Source organism: Tupaia chinensis, unplaced genomic scaffold (assembly GCF_000334495.1).
Source record: "Tupaia chinensis unplaced genomic scaffold, TupChi_1.0 Scaffold000294_2, whole genome shotgun sequence".
Lineage (NCBI taxonomy): Eukaryota > Metazoa > Chordata > Mammalia > Scandentia > Tupaiidae > Tupaia > Tupaia belangeri.
The window spans coordinates 219835-232307 of NW_006159780.1; positions in this window are offsets into that span (position 1 = coordinate 219835).

A 12473-nucleotide genomic window follows, 5' to 3' on the forward strand; every position below is an offset into this window, starting at 1 on the left:
TTAAAAAGTTTATTTCTTCCATAAGTGAGAGAAACAGAGAAAGAAACAGAAAGACAACATCCCAGAGAGGGACCTGAACCTGCAATCCAGTCCTAACTTCAGCCAGCCTAGATCACGAGTATAGATGTACCTGCTGTACTCAGGGAGGTCTCTGATTGTGAATCTGGAACCTTCCCTTGTGAGTCTGCTCTGCAAAGCATCCCTTTTTACCACTACACCACCCACCAGTTGCCTGAAACATCATTTGTAATTAAAGTCTTTACATTATTCAGATTTCCTTTCAATTTAAACGAATATCCTTTCTGCATTCCAGGATGCCATCTGGGATACCACATTACCTTTCAGGCATCCTGTTTCCTTAGGTTTCTCTTGTCTGTGAGAGTTCCTCAGATCTACCTTATGTTTGATGACCTTGACAGTTTGAGGAGGGCTGGTGAAATATTTTGTGTAATGCTCCCCATTTTTTTTTTTCTAGTGTCTTTCTCATGCATAGAATAAAAGACCACAGAGGTGGCCCTTCTCATCACATGGAATCAGGAGCATATTTTCTCAGCAGGACTTATCATTGATCTGTGAATTCTGATCACCTGGCTCAAGTTGCACAGGTCAGATTTCTCCACTGTAGTTACTTGTGTTCTTGGATTTTATACTGTGCTCTTTGGATAGAGACAAATCACACCTGGAATCAAGCTCCATCTGCTTGAGGCTAGAGTATCTACAAGAATTATATGGAGTTCTTCTGCACAAGACAGTTGCTTCTACCCTACGTGTTCATTTAATCCTACCAGTATGGGCTCTCGTTTAGTTAATGTTTTGGACTATAACTCCATATTACTTTATTTTGAATTGTTTCAGGTTTGGCAATTGGAAACCCATTCAATTGGTTTTTGTGTCCCTTTGCCATGGTTGCATCACTTTTGTCCTTATGTGGTTGAAATTCTAAAACCATCCCCTTTATTTATTCATTTGTTTATTTCAATTTGACCAGAGAGAGACAGAGTGAGAGAGAGAAAGTGAGAAAGCAAGCCGGCAGGTCTGGGACTCAAACCTTGGTTGGCCAGGTGGGAATCCAGTGCCTTATCCACCATGCCACCTGCTAGTCCCATCTTTTACTTTTTAAAAAGTTTATTTCTTCCATAAGTGAGAGAAACAGAGAAAGAAACAGAAAGACAACATCCCAGAGAGGGACCTGAACCTGCAATCCAGTCCTAACTTCAGCCAGCCTAGATCACGAGTATAGATGTACCTGCTGTACTCAGGGAGGTCTCTGATTGTGAATCTGGAACCTTCCCTTGTGAGTCTGCTCTGCAAAGCATCCCTTTTTACCACTACACCACCCACCAGTTGCCTGAAACATCATTTGTAATTAAAGTCTTTACATTATTCAGATTTCCTTTCAATTTAAACGAATATCCTTTCTGCATTCCAGGATGCCATCTGGGATACCACATTACCTTTCAGGCATCCTGTTTCCTTAGGTTTCTCTTGTCTGTGAGAGTTCCTCAGATCTACCTTATGTTTGATGACCTTGACAGTTTGAGGAGGGCTGGTGAAATATTTTGTGTAATGCTCCCCATTTTTTTTTTTCTAGTGTCTTTCTCATGCATAGAATAAAAGACCACAGAGGTGGCCCTTCTCATCACATGGAATCAGGAGCATATTTTCTCAGCAGGACTTATCATTGATCTGTGAATTCTGATCACCTGGCTCAAGTTGCACAGGTCAGATTTCTCCACTGTAGTTACTTGTGTTCTTGGATTTTATACTGTGCTCTTTGGATAGAGACAAATCACACCTGGAATCAAGCTCCATCTGCTTGAGGCTAGAGTATCTACAAGAATTATATGGAGTTCTTCTGCACAAGACAGTTGCTTCTACCCTACGTGTTCATTTAATCCTACCAGTATGGGCTCTCGTTTAGTTAATGTTTTGGACTATAACTCCATATTACTTTATTTTGAATTGTTTCAGGTTTGGCAATTGGAAACCCATTCAATTGGTTTTTGTGTCCCTTTGCCATGGTTGCATCACTTTTGTCCTTATGTGGTTGAAATTCTAAAACCATCCCCAAAGTGACATTTTCTAACTTTCTGGCATTATAAAATGCTTCAGGGTCATCTCATACATTTCCAGTCCCAAGTCCTAACATCAGTCACTTTTCTGAGGACTCTTTACTTCTTTTATGAGAGAATGGAGTTAGAATCCCAGGTCTGAGAGCTGGGTGCAGGTGCTTGTTGGTGCTGTAGTGCTGGTATTTTGGGACCTTCTCACCTGAAGGAGAAAGGACAAATGTATTCAAACTAACCCCTACGTGGTTACATTGTTATACGTGCCCATCTGTATCTGTCATAGATAAGGGCAAATATGAGTTCATGCCATCGTCTCCAGCTCCCATCCATTAGCACATGGATGTTTCTTCACCTCCCCTTGCCTGTCTGCAAACCCTTCTTCAATGAGAATCCTGACTCTTACCTGCTATAGCTTCTTTTAATTGTCCAGCCCAAGGGATTATGTATAGTGGCTTCAGAATTGGTATTTTTATATACTTTTTTTATTTTTAGAGAGAGATTTTTGTTTTAGGTTGTCTCCGAGGGGGATGACCATGCCACAATCCCTTCTCTTCCATTCTCCTCTTAGGATCTTGGACATGCATGCACGCACACCCAGCATGAGTTTAATCAGCCAGGTCTGGAACTCGAACCACAGTCAACTACATGAGAGTCCAACAACGGAACCATTGCACCATCTGCTGGTTCCTCTATTTACTTTTTAATGTATCCCTTATGCTCTGTCTCATTTCAGTGTTTTGGTGTTTGTGTCCTTCATTTCCCCCTGTACATCCATAAGGACAGGATTTATATCTGACTTTCCTATAAGATCATCCTGGAAGGAGTTCTGTGCATGTATGTGTGGAGTAAATGGTGACAAACTTGAGAGTTTTTTTATTCAGTCATGTCGCTCTACTTTAAGAAGCTATGATTTTATTTCCATTTTCTGGCAACATTGACTACTGAGAAGACAAATAAACTAGTTTACTTAAGCATTCTCTGTAGCTCCATGTTGCAAATTTAGAGAAGCTGTATTTTGCTATTTTTTTAAAGATCACGTGGAAAAAGCTAAATTTTACCTAAGGAAACAGAAGTTGTATTATTTTTGAGTATTTTATACATAAATGGAAGGACAGAGTCCAATAAACCATAGTTATGGCAATTCCATCATGAGAACACTCGAGGATATTATAACACCGAGATGTAAATCCTCGTGGAACAGAACAACATGATGTAGACCTTTAGCTCCCTGAAGCTGACATGTTCTTTTTCTGTTGATACTACAGTTGAAATCTGTTGCTTTATGTGGTTGAAATTCTAGAACAATCTCCACAGTGACAGCATGATCAAAATATGAAGTACCTTTATTTTTATTACAAAAAACTAGTGGTACGTGGGCATGAAGCTTGGTATTGTGAGAAGTGGAAAATCAGAGGCTCCATGGTTGTCACCTGTGCTATAGCTACATCTGACCTATACATCACAAAGTTGAGCACATGGATCCTACATAAGCACAAACCGAAGGAAGGGAGAGTGGATGAGTGGTGTGTGAAGAAGACCTTGAATAGCGTGCTGGAAGTTGCACACTATTCAGTCACTGTCAGTCTCCATGTGAACAGCTTGGATGAGCTCTCTGTGCAGCTGGGCTCACTGAAGGTCAGTGAGGATTCTGGTGTGAACGTGAAAGCTCTGCTTCAAGTGCTCAGTTTGATGATTTCTGGCAGCCATTATGGTGGTGAAACTACTACCCAAATTAAGACATGGCACATTTCCATGACCTCAGAAATGTTCCTTATGCCTTTTGCTACCAGTCATCCCTCTCAGTCCCAGACAACCACGAATTATATTCCACCACTTCATGTTAGCTTTGATGTTTCCAATTTCATCAGAAAGCATCATGGTTTATGGAGTCTTTCATGTCTGGCTTCTGTCAAGAAACAATGCTCCAAGAGTGTGTGTACTTTTTCACACGATTGAGACTTAGAAGTAAAATGTCCTGGCAACTTGGGCTGAAGGAAGATTGATAATAAGCAAGCCTGGGAAGTTAGAGATAGAGTTATTCCAGAGACGTTTGCATTTCATCTCCTTGCAGCCACTAGCTTACGTTCCCAGGGATAATGAACCTGAAGACATTGTCCTTCTCACCAAGGAGAGGATCTGTTTACATTGAGCTGAGGCTTCTTTCTCTTCACCAGTGGAAAAGATGGGCAGCCAGGCCAGCCACCTCACATAAGCTCCAAGACTTAGTATTCAGGGCCCTGTCTAGTGGCATAAATCAGGCTGCATGCATAGGTGCCCTCTGCTCTCTCCACACCATCCCAGGATGGAGACATGGGGAATGGATGCAGTGTTGTCTGTCCCCATCCAGAAACAATGTGCTTCCGGTCAGGGCAACCCACTGACCAACCGAAAAATAAATGCAGGCAAAGTTGGAGCCAGCTTGCTGGTGCACTACTTATATATTGTCCAACAACTGAACAAAGAATACAGTTCCCAGATTCACAGATACAGCTCCCAGTCAGCCTGTGCTGAGCACATGCCCATGGTCCTGGCTGAGTGTAGGGGAAGGAGGGAGGCCTGTTGGGCGTGTTGGTCTTTCTCTCTCTTTATCTCCTTGTCTCTCACTCTCATGAAAGAAAGAAATAAACTTAAAGAAACTTAATATTTTTTACTCAGCCTAATGTGTCAGAGGCTCACCTATGTTCATGTTGTAAATCATGATTTATTTTTATTACTGAGAAATAATGAATCATGTAGATTTACAATAATCTGTTTATCTACTGCTTATTTATAGATGTTTGAGATTTTTTTCCAGCTTCTTAACCTTAATGTGTGAACCTAATAATAAGGTTTCAGCATATATTAACTTTTGTGTGTGTATTTGCATGTGGCTATGTATATGTGTATGTGGGTGTATGCATGTGTATATATTAAAAAAGAAATTTTGAACCTTTCTGGGAAATTTTCATGGTGGTTCTGTCTTTGGAATTTTCTTTGTATTGCCTTTTGACATTTTGATGATACTTTCTCATTTCAATGCTGATAAGACAGATTCTTCTTGCACAACCCTGTGCACCTAAATAAATCATATTTAGCTAAAATATATGTTACCCTAAAAGAGAGAAGATAACAGGAAAGTCGGGCACTTATTGAATAAGACTAGGTACAGGGAAGAGAAATAGAAGTACTAGCGAGAAAACCCTGATTATCATACAGGGGGACATGGAAGGTCTTTCATTTTCATCATTTACTGTTTTTCAGGGAAGGGAGAGAAAGCACCCCCCAGTGGGGCTTGATAATGACACGATCCCTTCTCCTCCATTTTTCTATCCTCTTGGGACCTTGGCATGCACACACACATGCTCGTTCAACCACAGGTTGCCACATGTGGGATTTTACTTTCTTTAACCACCAGTCTACGGGATGGCCTTCATGCTTTGCACTTTTTGAATAAGTTTTGTTTTGAAGATTTGCGTGTAAGGCTTTCTGAGGACATCTTTTTCCCTTCACTTAGGTAAATAGCCAAGAGCAGAATTGCTAGGTCATATGGTAATGATGCTTTTAAGTTTAAAAAAATGCTGAACTTGTCCAAATATGTTGTGCCATTTAGTGTTCTAATCAGATCTTCACCTATATTTAGTATGTTAAGTGCTTTTAATCTGAGCCACTCTACAAGGTATACAAAGCATTAGTGCTTTTCTGTCAGTTAGTGATGTTATAAGCTGTAATTTTTATCTCTGACAAACTTGTATCAGAGACATATTATTGATGATCCTCCTAACACTGATCTGTGGAGGACTAATTCTGTCTTTTCTATTATAACTTGTCCAGGCAAATATTAGACACAGCAGCACCCAATAGGTCACGCTAGAGATTTAGCTGTAATCATCTGATAATGTGGTATAATTTTCTGGTGCATGTGCTCACCAGAGAGAGAGGAAGAGACGAGAGAGAGAGAAAGGAAAATTGAGAAAGCATTGTTAATGGGGGATGGTCATGCCATAATACTTTCTCCTCCTTTTTTTCCCCCTTCTTTTGTGACTCTGGGCATGTGCACGCACACACATGTCCCAGAGGGTTTCTTAAGCTGTGGGGCCTCAGAGTCAAACCATCTAGTCAGCCATGTGGCATCAACCCACATGGGCTAGCCCTATAACCATCTTTTTCTTTTGCCAATTCATGCCTTTACTTGTCACTTGATCATTTCAAAGTTTATTTCCAACACATTTTATATGACTCTTTAACAATATTGTCATTTCTCTTAAATATTTGCCTGTAAGCAGCCAGCCATGAAATTAAGTCTTGGTTGGTCTTTTTCTTTCTTCACTTTCATTTTAAGCCAATGGAATTAAAGACAACCCATGTCAAGTATGTGACATGATACTTATCACTTGAGGCTTCACAACTGAAAAGGACGTCATGTACCCTGGCTTGTAGACGATTCAGGGCACCAAACCTGGGGCTACGTTCGCAGCAAACCTTGTAGGTTCATGTGTCCCTGACAACTCTGTTTCAGCTCCAGAGGTTCAGGGGCTGGACACGTTGGGAGGCAGGGCGAGTTTTCTAATGTTCACAGGCAGTTTGAACTGGTTGTGAAAGATAAAGTGCCCTGTGGGGAAACCACCACCCCAGCCATGCCGAGGATGGAGACGTGCCCCTCCCTGCCACAGTACTACGTGTTGGTATGTTCGTTGGTGTGTTGGTGTTGAACCGTGAAACAGAAACTATGGAGTGCATGTTTCAGGATGCCAACCTGGTGATACCACCCGCTGAGCTGTCACTACCAAGGCAACGAGAACATACACAGAAACCTCCTTCACAGCTCTTCACAGAACCCGTCACTGGAATTGCAGAGCTCTGGGCAAGAGATTAATGAGATTTCACCAGGTAATCAGGGCTGGGCTTTAGACTTGCTTGTTAGGGGAGTTCCAAGTGGAGTGGAGAGAAGAATGTGTAATGCCTTACTCCACCTTTCTGGGTGATGTCACCTTTGAGTGAGAGAAAGGAAACTAAGATCCTGAGGGCAAATCAGTGAGGACTCTGGGGAAAGAATTTACAGTCACTCTTTGCTTAGCAACTTACTCGTTTAATGACTGCTGGGACTTAAAGACCAAGTTCTCCAGCACAGGGAAAACCCTTTCGCAGCCTGTGTGAATCTCAGGAATCCCTTTTCTTATTCTTTGTCTTGCTCCCACAGCTGGTTAGTATTTACTAAACAAAGTGTTTGCAATCACACAAGACTACATGTACCATTTATAAGTTTGTACTTTATTGTACACCCATGATAGTATTCAGAATAAATTAAATTGCACCAGATTTATATTACCGTGTTGTGGTGTGTCTTGTTGCTTTCTGTGCTTATATGATATATGCTTTTTATGTAGGTAGAATAACATTATGCTAGTATGATGTTGTGGTATATCTGTTGAAAAATTCATACTCAATGGTGACATGACACACCATAAGACAATCGCCTTTAAGTTCCTCACTTACCAACCAATTCACTTAATGACCCAGTCATAGGAATGGAGCTGAGTGGTGAAAATGAGGTGCACTTGCATTTCTACAAAGCTGAGCAATACTTTATCTTGGCTTGGATTCCTCCAGCAGGGACTCAGGTTGGAGATGTTTTCTGTCACAAATCATCATGTTCTGAATTTAGGTGGAGGAGTTGAGGCCAAGAGCTGGATTCAGTTCTATAGCAGATGCATCTTGTAGTTATGATATCCTAGAGAGCTGTGCTTTCACTCCCTGTTGGGTCATTCAGTTTGAGAGATGTAATTTTTATCAATCAGTGCAATTTTATTCTGTTTAATACATGCATATTTCTGGGGCACCATCTTCCAGATAAGCTAATGGTACAAAATTCCAAAGATGGAACATTTATCCACTTCCCACCATTGTCACCTATCCTGTTGATCCTTTTCTAGGACAGTGGGGTTAACAGTTTCCTGTTTGTCATCTCGTTCATTCTAAGGGATTTCACTTACATAAGTCTCCATTGGGCCAAAGATGTATGCAACACTATGCACAAATAAACTTGACATTCCGTGTCTTGCTCCTCGAACATCATATATTAATACCACGAAGATGAGACATTGAACAGTGCCATGTAGTTTAATGGCTTCATGGAATTTCTTTTTATAAACTTAGGATCAGTTTTGATTGATTTCATTATTTTCCTTTGATGGACATTTAGCTCATTTATATTATTTCTGTATTAAAATACAGTGGCTGTCATATATACCAACGTTCACACTTAACCAGTCAGACTGGCATGACAAGTGTTGGAAATTATGAATTTTTAGAAATGGAATTCCTGGTAACAGGTATATAGGCATGTTTAATTTTATCAACTGATGATAGTCACTTTAGTTTTAATTTGTATTTCTCTTACCATGTTGTTAGTTGAGTACCTCTTTACAGCATTCTCCTTTGACAATTTGATTCTTAGTCTTACGTGCCCTGATACTCATTTTTATCTTCAGGTCCAGTAAGTTTATTCATATATTTGTGTTATTCTTGCTCTGTGTAAGGTTTTCCTGGTATTAGATGTCCTTTCATGTTGACATTCATCTCATTTTATTTCTGGAAAATGTTAGTGAATTATATCTTCATTCTTCTCACATTCCACCTAGATAGTTGACGTCTACAAGTACTCTAATTACATATTTATGAAATAGCTTTGTTCGTTTGCCCTTCATTGTTAAGACTCTTCATTTTCCATTTAATTGCATTTCTCAGGACTTGGACAAATAGCCTTTTCGTAAATTCACTGGTATCTGTTTCTCTTTTGGGTGCACCTGTTTCTAAAGGTTGTCTTTTCTCTGTTTTCCCATAATGTCTGTGGGGCTGTAGGGTTTCCCCTTTAAGTCTTTTCAGATTTTCATTAATATTTTTGAGTTCTTGGTGACTATTTGCTGATGTTTCTATCTCCACTCTTTTTTTTTTTTTTTTTTTTGGAGAGGTTTTTGCTATAGGGCGCGTGTGCTCGCCAGACAGACAGAGAGAGACATAGAGACAGAAAGCGAAAAATCACCCCCGAGAGTGGACGGGCACGCCGCAATCCCTTCTCTTCCATTCTCCTCTCGGAATCTTGGGCACGCATGCACACGCGCCCGGCGTGAGTTTTAAGCCACCGGGTCCAGGACACGAACTGCGGTCGACTACGTGGTAGTCTAGCGACACAGTCATTACGCTAATTGCTGGTTCCCTCGATCTGCACTCTTGTAAGCTTTCCCTAGTACATGCTTTTTAAACCTACTGATTACTATTACTATTTTTTGATTCTTTTTTCTCTTATAGAATATTAGTACAGATCATGTGCTGTTGTACTCAGCTGCTGAGTGCTGGGCGAAGTGAGTCCTTTCTTAATTTGTTCTTTGCCAATAGTTAGGACAGGAAAGTGGGCACTCCCCCTGGTTCCCAGTGAGACTCTACATAAGGCAAGTTTGTGTCTATGTTGGTGTGTGTTTAGTGTGTCTTTTTGTTTGTGTGTCCATGTGTCTCTGAGTTTCGGTGTGTCAATGTGTGTTTTTGTGTATCTGTGTATGTCAGTGTTTGTGTTTGTGTGTGTCTCTGAGTGTCTGTGTATGCCTGTGTATATCTGGGTGTGTGTGTGTGTGTGTTCACTGAGTCCCACCTTCCCGAGGTGCCTGAACAGTCAAGGAAAGATTCTGAGTCCAGCACAATCTCCCTACTCCCCTTACTTAATGAGTACTTGGATCTACTGGTTTTGCTACTTGGAACACTACCGATTTGGAGCACCATACTCTACAGCTTATCTTGTGTTTTACTGTGGTCTCAGTGCCCTGACTACGTCATCCTAAACATTTACGTGACAGAGATAAAAACCCATAATCTAAATAAGTATTTGAAAATGATGCTCAAATGCCCAGTTTAGAGGCTACCATATTGGTTACGTGGACTAATTGTAGCTCCTGCTAACTGACCTCAAAGAGGTTAGAAGGGAAAAGGTGAGGTAAAGTCAAGTCTTTGTAAACTGGAGAGCACTGTACTGTTATAACCTAGTGGGCATTTAGCAAATAATATCTAAGTTGATAAATGAATAAATAAACGAAACTCCCAGCTTTTATCTATAAAATATAAACTGATGTATTTCACATGTTTTTAAATTGCATTTTTGTATTCTGTCATTTTCATAAAAATATGGTTGGCATTATATTTTTTTAAATTTCCAAATGAAGAAGGATTTAAAAAAAATGAACTTCACTTCTGAAAAAGAGTTAACTTTGTTTAGGGAACTGTTTGTATTTTTGCCCCCTCTTAGTACAGTTGAATAATTCTCAAGATTCTGAAGGTCAAGATTCAAAGCTAGCTCCCATGTCCCAAGAGGGTAGCTTTATTGTCCTCTTCAATGACGGATTATCACTCCTGTCCTAAGGGAAGCTGGCAAGCCTACCTAGAGGACAAAAGAATTATGCACTGAGAGTCTCAGAACTGTCTCACCAGGCTGCAGTCTGCACAGTCACTTTTCTCATGGACAGCCAGTGGCTTTTCATGCTGGTGAGATTTGAATGAGAGCTTCAAGGAATTTTCTAGTTCTTAACATCACAGGTTCCATCTTTGGCTCATGCAGGGTGTGCTCTCTCAGCATCTGGGGACTTCCTCCCCACCCCTCTGTGCCCTGCCACATTCCCGATCAGACTGACCTCTACAGGTAACCTCTACTGGGTTACCTGCCCTCTAGCTTCTGGCTTGGCATGGCTAGCAGGAGTCACTGGGAATTAAGTCCAAGGAACAGATATTTCTACACTGTTGGCCAAGTCAGTCAGGCACCAGGAAAGTATCTCTGAGGGTGTCATTTAGGGGAATCTGGGTTCTGTGGCTTGTTCAAGGAAATGAAACGTGAATGTTTTTCATTTTGGATAACTCTATGAATCATGAGTATGCTGAAATGAAAACTTAAACTTATAACGTATCAGGGATAATTTACTGAGAATTACTGTTCTCTGCCTTGAGTTCTGCAGAACACACATCGTTTCTTAAAACACACACGGCATGTACACAGACACACATTTATACACACACACACAGGAAAATGTGTTATTTTTAGATTGAGTAACATAATTAAGATTGATCCAAAATATTCAAGTGAAACTATATTCTGGATCTTTCTTCTAAAAATGACAATTTTTCTGCTCTGGTGAAAAGAAATTAAAACCCACAAATTAAATAAGTAATTTGAAAATTATGTCTTTTGGGGACCAGCAGATGGCATAATGCTTATGTCACTGGACTCCCATGTAGTTGATCGAAGTTCAAGTCCCGGACGAAGTGGCTTAAAACTCACACCAGGTGCATGTGTGTGTGTGCCCCAAATCCTGAGAGGCAAATGGAGGAGAAAGGATTGTGGCATGGCCATCCTCCCAGGGGATGATTTCTTGCTTTCTGTCTCTCTTTCTCTCTGACGAGTACATGTGCTCCATAGCAAAAATCTTTTTTAAAAAGTTATATCTTTCCTGCAATGTATATATATATATATATATATATTTTTTTTTTTTTTTTGGGGAGGTTTTTGCTATACGGCCCATGTGCTCACCAGAGAGACAGAGAGACAGAAAGTTGAGAACTCACCCCACAGTGGGGATCCCTTCTTCTCCACTCTCCTCTCAGGATCTTGGGCATGCATAAGCCACTGGGACTCAAACTGTGGTTGACTACATGGGAGTCCAGCGACGTAGCCATTATGCCATCTGCTGGTCCCACCTGCAATATATATTCTATTGATAGCTATTGCTTTAAAATGATTAAATTCATCTTACTTAAAAATATTTCTGGATTTTTCTGAATGTTTGCTTATGTCCCCTCCTTGGTCAAGGATACAGAAATGTAGTGTATGTCAGTTGGGATGGTATATCTGCCTTGCTTACAGTTGAAATTTAAAAAGTCACTTTGCTACATGGGTAACTGGACACCAGTTGTGGGAGTCTCTCTCAACCATAGAAATTGCACTCATGGGACCCTCAGGTTAGCATTCTGTTGGAAACAGGCAATTGCCTAAGATTTGCAGCTGTAGGGATAGAGCTTTTGTCAGACCATTAAACTATATAACTCCATTATACACCCTCCTCTCAGGAAGTCTTGGAGCCAAAATGGGATTCCTAAAATTTATGAGCAGAAACACGTGTAGTTTACAAGAGAACTCAAAACAGGTGGAGCAAAATCGGAACCTCATGGCTGGCTGAACTTGTTCACCCCAGCCATCTGTTGCAGATGGTCATGGTCCTGACGGATTGCACACAGGTGGCTCTGTTCTCAGTTTCATGACTCTGTTAGAAAGAGAGAACAGGGTCTGTGTCTTGACATTTTCTGCAAAATTTCAGTCTGATAGAAAGAGTCATATGGTTACAGCAGACAGATTACAACTCCAGGGTAAAAACTAAGTGTTCAGGATCAGGAAAT